Source organism: Leuresthes tenuis, unplaced genomic scaffold (genome assembly GCF_036924035.1).
Source record: "Leuresthes tenuis unplaced genomic scaffold, fLeuTen1.0.hap1 SCAF_48, whole genome shotgun sequence".
In the NCBI taxonomy this organism is placed as follows: Eukaryota; Metazoa; Chordata; class Actinopteri; order Atheriniformes; family Atherinopsidae; genus Leuresthes; species Leuresthes tenuis.
The window spans coordinates 341,988-350,251 of record NW_027325402.1 but is presented as its reverse complement, the minus strand read 5'-3'; the positions used below and the strand labels follow the sequence as shown (position 1 = coordinate 350,251).

General features: G+C 41.4%; 1 non-coding gene and 1 pseudogene across 1 annotated transcript; one reads left to right on the top strand and one right to left on the bottom strand.

Moving 5' to 3' along the window:
- Positions 1-2,439: 2,439 nt before the first annotated feature.
- LOC140285639 (U2 spliceosomal RNA) lies at positions 2,440-2,616 on the bottom strand (annotated as a pseudogene).
- Positions 2,617-7,585: 4,969 nt separating this feature from the next.
- On the top strand, positions 7,586-7,776 carry LOC140285604 (U2 spliceosomal RNA). Its single transcript, XR_011910614.1, has one exon. It is a non-coding gene; the product is annotated as a U2 spliceosomal RNA (small nuclear RNA).
- Positions 7,777-8,264: the final 488 nt, after the last annotated feature.

The window sequence follows — 8,264 nt, the reverse complement described above, 5'->3', positions numbered from 1 at the left end:
TTCACACCTTCTTGCAGCCGAACACCTCCGCTTCCGCTTTTGATGGTATATATTCGGGCATTCGAACCTTTTCTTACCCACTTTTTACCAACTATGGTCGGACATTCACACCGTCTTTCAAGTGTAACACCTCCGCTCCCTCTTTTGATGGTGTATGTTCAGGCATTCGCACCTTTTCTTACCCGCTTTTTACAAACTATGGTCGTACATTCAAACCTTCTTGTAGCCGAAAACCTCCGTTCCCGCTTTTGATGGTGTATAGTCGGGCTTCCGAGCCTTTTCTTCCCCGGTTTTTACAAATTATGGTTGGATATTTATACCTTCTTAAAGCCGAAAACCTCCGTTCCCTCTTTTGATCATACATTGTCGGGCATTCGCACCTTTTCTTACCCGCTTTTTACAAACCATGGTCGGACTTTCACACCTTCTTGCAGCCGAACACCTCCGCTTCCGCTTTTGATGGTATATATTCGGGCATTCGAACCTTTTCTTACCCACTTTTTACCAACTATGGTCGGACATTCACACCGTCTTTCAAGTGTAACACCTCCGCTCCCTCTTTTGATGGTGTATGTTCGGGCATTCGCACCTTTTCTTACCCGCTTTTTACAAACTATGCTCGGACATTCAAACCTTCTTGTAGCCAAACACATCCACTCCTGCTTTTGTTGATGTATGGTTGGGCATTCGAACCTACTTGTTGCCCGCTTTTCATTAATTATGGGTGGACATTCACACCTTGTCACAGCCAAACACCTCCGCTCCCTGTTTTGATCATGTATGGTTGGACATTCGCACCTTTTCTCACCCGCTTTTTGCAAACTATGGTCGGCCATTCACAGCTTCCTCTCCACCATACTTGTATGGTGGGATATTCACACCCACTTGCATCCGAAGATCTCCGCCCCCACTTTTGTTGATATTTAGTCGGTCATTCACACCTTACCCGTTTTCTTGCCGCCAAACACCTCTGATCTCGCTTTTGATGATGTAAGATTGGGCATTCAGACCTTGCTTTTCCTGCTTTTCACCAACTATAGATGGACATTCACACCTTCTTGCAGCCGAACACTTCCGCTCCACCTTTTAGGTTTCTATCACACCTTTTTTTTCACCGCATTTTATAGATTATGGTTGGAAATTCTCAACCACTCATCCAAAGACCTCTCCTCCCGCTTTTGTTAATATATTTGAACTTTAGTCAGACATTCACACCTACTTGTAGCCGAACACCACCTCTCTAGCTTTTGATGAGGTATGGTCCGGGATTCTTACCGTTTCTAACACATTTTTCAGCAATTATGGTAGGATATTCACACCTTCTTGCAGCTGAACACCTCCTCTCCCACTTATGATCATGTGCGGATTGATTTTCGAAAATTTTCTTTCATGTTTTCTAGCAATTAATTATGGACATTTAGACCTTCTTGCAGCTGAACACCTCCGCTCCCGCTTTTGATCATACATTGTCAGGCATTCGCACCTTGTCTTACCCGCTTTTTACAAACTTTAGTCGAACATTCACACCTTTTTGCAGCCGAACACAGTTTTTTGCAGCCGAATTTGGGCATTCGCACCTTTTCATACCCACTTTTTACCAACTATGGTCGGACATTCACACCGTCTTACAGCGGAACACCTCCGCTCCCTCTTTTGATGGTGTATGTTCGGGCATTCGAACCTTTTCTTACCCGCTTTTTACAAACTATGCTCGGACATTCAAACCTTCTTGTAGCCGAACACATCCACTCCTGCTTTTGATGATGTATGGTATGGCATTCGAACCTACTTGTTGCCCGCTTTTCATTAATTATGGGTGGACATTCACACCTTGTCGCAGCCAAACACCCTGTTTCGATCATGTATGGTTGGACATTCGCACCTTTTCTCACCCGCTTTTTGCAAACTATGGTCGGCCATTCACAGCTTCCTCTCCACCATACTTGTATGGTGGGATATTCACACCCACTTGCATCCGAAGACCTCCGCCCCCACTTTTGTTGATATTTAGTCGGTCATTCGCACCTTACCCGCTTTTGGCAAACTATGGCCTTCTTGCAGCCAAAAACCTCTGATCTCGCTTTTGATGATGTAAGGTTGGGCATTCAGACCTTGCTTCACCTGCTTTTCACCAAATATAGTCGGACATTCACACCTTCTTGCAGCCGAACACTTCCGCTCCACCTTTTAGTTTTCTATGGGGCATTCACACCTTTATTTTCACCGCATTTTATAAAAACACCACAGGAACACCGTATTGAGGCTTTGTTCTGACCGCTCATTCGGTGTCGCGTTTCTTTCAAGCAATTCTCCTGGTTAGCCCGCACTCGGCTCGCTCCCAGAGCCGTGTTAAAGTCTACTTCGCATTCACTCTCTTTTCTCAGCAGACTAAAAGAAACTTCCATCCTGCACCGCTGTTAGCTTTTTCACAACAGCAGAGGAGAGCGCACCGTTCCCAGCGGCACTGCAGTACCGGGTCGATGCTTGGAGTGAACGGAGCAAGCTCCTTTTTCAACTCCTATTGATAAAAATCCATTTAATATGTAGTCCTTGCATAGACATATCACATATTAAACTGATAAGTACAGATGGATTATGTGCAATTAGTAAAGAGAGTAGAGGACGATCTCTCTCGTTGGAAGTCCTTACCTATATCACTTATGGGGAGAGTTACAACCATTAAAATGATGATACTACCAAAAGTTAACTATTTGTTCTCAATGATCCCCATAAAACTATCTGCTACTTGGTTTAAGTCACTAGATTCATGCATCTCCAAATTTCTGTGGAAAAACAAACCACCACGTATTAGTTTAAAAACCCTACAGAAGACCAAGGACAGTGGTGGATTAGATTTACCTCATTTTCAGCACTATTCCTTAGCCAATAGGTTACAATATATATCAAAATGGTTTAAACCTTGTTGTTGTCACAGTTCCCAGAGACGTTGTAATCGTTGAGGATTCTATATTCACCCCCTCATTAGAGGCACGTGTTGCAGATTGATGACACTGAATCTTCTTCTCTGTTCATTGCTGGCATCATTCCCAGCATCGTAAGTGTTCGTGGCATTGTTAGCCTCTTCTTCTGGATCTTGATATCGAGCATCCTTTTGTATTTCTGGTTTGTAAGTCCTCTCTCTTCGTTCACCGGAGTCTTCGTCTCTTTGTCCTTGAGTTTGGTGATTTTTTCTTCTTTTGATGCCTTGACAGTGTGACAGGTGATACCACATGGGAGATCCTTTAACTTGAACTGCTGTCCCTGTGCTGCGAAATGGCTGTGCTGCTCAAATGGTCTCTCCTTCATCATATACACAGTTATTTATACATCACCTTCCACCATGAAGCGTTGTCCCTTTTTGTTTCTCTCTTTGTTCTTAAAATGCTGTTATAAATGTCTAAACCAATCCATTAAACTAGATCATTTTGGCAGTAAAGCGATCTACAATGTGCTTGGTCGCAAAGCTGCTCATCTGTGGTAAACAGCTCTCCAGAAAGGCATTCTTCAATTGATTTCACTCATTTTATGTAATAATTTTGTGATTTCCTACAAAACTACACTTCTTCTCCCATCTGTCTGAGTATTTAATATTGTCTGGGTCCCGTTAAAACATGTATTTTTCCCATCTAATTCCTTGTTTGCTTTAAAACAAGTATTCCCCATTTTCTATCCCTTCAGTAGCCAACCAGTTTGTATGGAGTACAGTGGAGCAACTTGACTGATCAGTAAAACACTGCTTTTGTTGTCACCGCAAGGCTTCCCCCGTCGGTTGTTTCACTGAGACACTACTGAGTAACTACAACTCAACACAGTTTATACACATAACATTCATATACATACTAACAAACAAACAAACAATAATTTACAATAATTTGAACGTACACCCAGGTAAATATTCCTGTAGTCTTCTCATACCGACTATGGACCCATTCATTGTTTAACTTCACTGTTTTGCAAATCCTAATTGGATATTACACATTGACATTGAACTTTACTGGATACGCAGGTCTTCATTGCATTCAGCAGCCTATATGTGAGCATTTATGTGTAAGCTGTTCTTCTTTGCATTTATCAGCAGCAAGCAATTCTTCACTGCACATGCATATGTAAATAGTAAAACAATTCCAATGTGTTAGCGAAACCTTCTATATCACAGTGGTTTCTAAGGTCTATTTTAAGTTCTTTGCCATCAGTGAGATGACATTGTTTACAAAGTGTGTCAAATTATCACTGAAGATCTTTTCAGGAATTTCAAATCTAGAAATGAGTTATTTTACGCGTGATTTTGCTACTGAGAGTGCATCTGCTTGTGCACATGGAAATATTTCAGACCATTTGGTAAAAACCTCTGTTGTCACTGAGCAGAATCGTTTCCCTTAACATTAATTTAGTTCAATGAAATCTACAAAATAATGAAATAATGAAATCCAAACAAATATGTTGAAAAAGATACACTGGCTTAGGGAATTATCTTCGTTTTGGTCTTAGATTGCCCTGTGGAATGTATTTTGCACATATTTGACCTGCTAGACAAAACTTTATTCATTTATTTATTCTAAAAAAATGTTTTTAATAATTAGTAAAACCATATGCTGTAAAAACCTTGTTCATTATTGCTTCCATCCCTCCTGTTGAGACATGACATGGTCCGTGGCTCAATACTGCAGCATATTTAAACAAATTCTTTGGCAGTATGGTTTTCCTTCCGGTCATTCATACGAGTCTATTGTAGATGGCAATTGAATAACATCTAATAATGCTAAAATATTTGTAGTTTATACATTTAGCTGTGGATGTTAACATACCTGTTTTTCCAATGCTGTGTTAACACATGTACAGTTGAGAAGGCATACTGACTGTCAGTGTAAACGTTAACAACCTTTTTGTTATTTAATTTACAAGCTTCAGTTAAAGCTACCAATTCGACTGCTTGAACAGAGTAATTTTTTGGTAGTGGTTGTTTTAAGAAAACTTCAGTTTCTGTTACTACTGCAAATCCTGTAGCATTTGTGCCATCAGGGTTTTTTTCCTTGATCTGTTGAATAAATATAGTTATTTCTGCATTTTCATAATGTATATCAGTTAAGTCTGGCCTGGGTAAAACACTGATGGTTATTTCTGACATGCAATCATGAGGCTTTCCATCTGTGGGGTAGGTAGCAGTGTGGATGGATTAAGTGTAGCACATCTCTCGACAACAAGGTGTGGCTGTGAAAGAAGAACTGTTATGTAGGAGAGATGTCTGGTAAAGATATTTTGTTAAGTAACCATATCACAGCCACTGCATGAGGTACCTTAAGTGTTAATGGGTGAAATAACACCATTATTGTTGATGCCTGCACTGCCAATGGCTTCTGGCCATTGATTCAAAAGTACGATCTCGTCCCTTTTTCCCCTTTCAGTGGACACTGGCCCCTAATTACCGCAATTCAGCAGGGGGTCTTTCATTAGGAGTACTGGACTCCCCCGTGCACGGTTTCAGCTCCGACCCTGGACAGCGGAAAAAACTTTGAGATCTGGTTTGAGGACCCAATTGTTGAGAAAAGTCTCTCAATGAGACTCAGAGTTGCTGGAGTCAGTTAATGCAAAGGTTTAATCTTGCAGCAAGTTCAAGAATGTGTGTGTGTATGGGTGTATGTGTGCGAACGTGTGTGAGTTTGTGTGTGTGAGAGTTTAAAGAACCTGTAATCCACAGGCAGGCCTTAACTAGTATGGCACGGGTCCAGCCTGTCTCATCTTTTTTGGAAGGTCCAGCGCTCGGCCGTAACCCTTCTGTCTGTTTGGACTCTCACATACATTCGGTTAATCATAGAAAAACGAGAACAAAACTTTTTAGCCCCTTAAATTCATAAAACAGACATGGTGCAGTTATTTCCATTCTAGAAAATAAGAGTAATCACCACCATTCCTATAAATTCTGGATATTCTAACAATCTGAATCTTTTTTAAATGTTCGATGAAGCCCTTTGCTGTTCTGTTTAGAGACTCAGCTGATCATAAACCAAGTTTTGCTCTTGAACCAAGCTTCTAAACTCTTCACCTTTTTCATTTCTCAGTTAGTATTCACTTTAAAACTGATTAAAAGAAAAATTAAATGAATGCCTATCAACAAATGTGGGATCTAAACTGTAGTGCTTCCTCTAAAATAATTTCCTTTCTCAATTCAGAAATGTGTGTGTGTAAGTCACAACACCCGTGACACCAAAACGGCTTTCTTTTCTCTCTTTTCTCTACACTCTGCACTGTGAGCACACACAACAAATCAGAAAGGCTTTTTTCTCTCTTTTCTACATTATGGACTGTGGGGACACAAAACCGCTCTCTCTTTTTTTTTTTTTGATTGTGTGCCAGGGCGTTGTCTCACGTATTAGATTATGCTTAAGATACGAATGAGTTTATCAGTCACATCAGAATCCATACATACTGATCCTCCCGTAATAAAATGGTCGGATCTTATCAAACACACTTTGTTTCTTGTGACAAGTCAGCGAAACAGCGTATACACGTCAAGACACTGAATCAAGTTTGCCACAAGAACTCATAAGTTTGGCAGTATTGCTCTGCCGTCAGCAATCATACACCCATTTTATTTTCATGAGACATGTGCAGGCACCTGTTCATCTACTGTTCTATCACTATGAATTAGTTTATCTATTATCAATAAGGATACTTCTACAACTACTATCAAAGTATGTCCGGACTTCTTATGTTGTCAGTTGCTATATATGAATAAGTGGGTTGCTACTGAAAAGCATTAAGCATGTCACACAGCCCAAACATATAACATTTCAGGACACACCACACAGTTAACAACCACAGTGAAGCGTGTCAAAGCCCAAACATGTAACATTCAACAGGACACTTACACAACACATTCAAATCAAACAGTCAGACAACATACAAGAACCTATACCCCAGCCGGCATTGCTCCCTGCCTATTTTCCTACAACTCACTATGTGTGCGCACACCTTTATTCACAAACTCTTCAACTTATACTCTTTTACCGAAGCTGCTACAGCTCGATTGGCCAAATACCCTTAGATCCTATTTCGGTGAATTTGACATCTGCCTTGCATGTAACAGATTAGCGGTTTAGCAGTTTTAATTTAGTTTGAGTGAAGGAATTCATTTTATAGCAAAATCCGAAATCGTGAAGAACTCATGGAAGTAAGCTTATTCTCGGATTCCTGAATCTTTAGATTTGCTCTTTCTTTTACTGCAAAGTACAACGTTGAGCAGCACTAATGAGTTGTTTCTATTTTTGGCAGGCTTTACCTTTGCGGATGAAGCCCTTTCTGTCTGTGCAAAAGAAATCTTGTTACTGTGCAGAGTGACTTCTCTGAGTAGAGTCGCCTTACTTGTTGCGACTGTGCCAATGTTCGAAGCTGGAGTGCAAAGTTGTTGCTTGAATGGTGCTCGCTGGAGCGTGCGGTAGTGTAAAGTTATACCATTTAAAAGGGCTGAAGAGTGCTCAGTGCAGCGGGTGGGCCGAGGTGCAAAGTGACACTATGGCCATAAAAAGAACACCGCTACAAGTGCGCATTGTGCCAGGAAGGGCCCTCGGACGTGAACCAGTGGACAGTTATCGCTTCTCGGCCTTTTGGCTAAGATCAAGTGTAGTATCTGTTCTTATCAGTTTAATGTCTGATGTGTCCTCTATGCGAGGACTACATATTAAATGGATTTGTATCAATAGGAGTTGAAAAAGGAGCTTGCTCCGTTCACTCCAAGCATCGACCCGGTACTGTAGTGCCCCTGGGAACGGTGCGCTCTCCTCTGCTCTTGTGAAAAAGCAAACAGCGGTGCAGGATGGAGGTTTCAGGGAGCCCAAGATGAAACTTTCTTTTAGTCTGCTGAGAAAAGAGAGTGAATGCGAAGTAGACTTTAACACGGCTCTGGGAGCGAGCCGAGTGCGGGCTAACCAGGAGAATTGCTTGAAAGAAACGCGACACCGAATGAGCGGTCAGAACAAAGCCTCAATACGGTGTTCCTGTGGTGTTTTTATAAAATGCGGTGAAAAAAAAGGTGTGAATGCCCCATAGAAAACTAAAAGGTGGAGCGGAAGTGTTCGGCTGCAAGAAGGTGTGAATGTCCGACTATATTTGGTGAAAAGCAGGTGAAGCAAGGTCTGAATGCCCAACCTTACATCATCAAAAGCGAGATCAGAGGTTTTTGGCTGCAAGAAGGCCATAGTTTGCCAAAAGTGGGTAAGGTGCGAATGACCGACTAAATATCAACAAAAGTGGGGGCGGAGGTCTTCGGA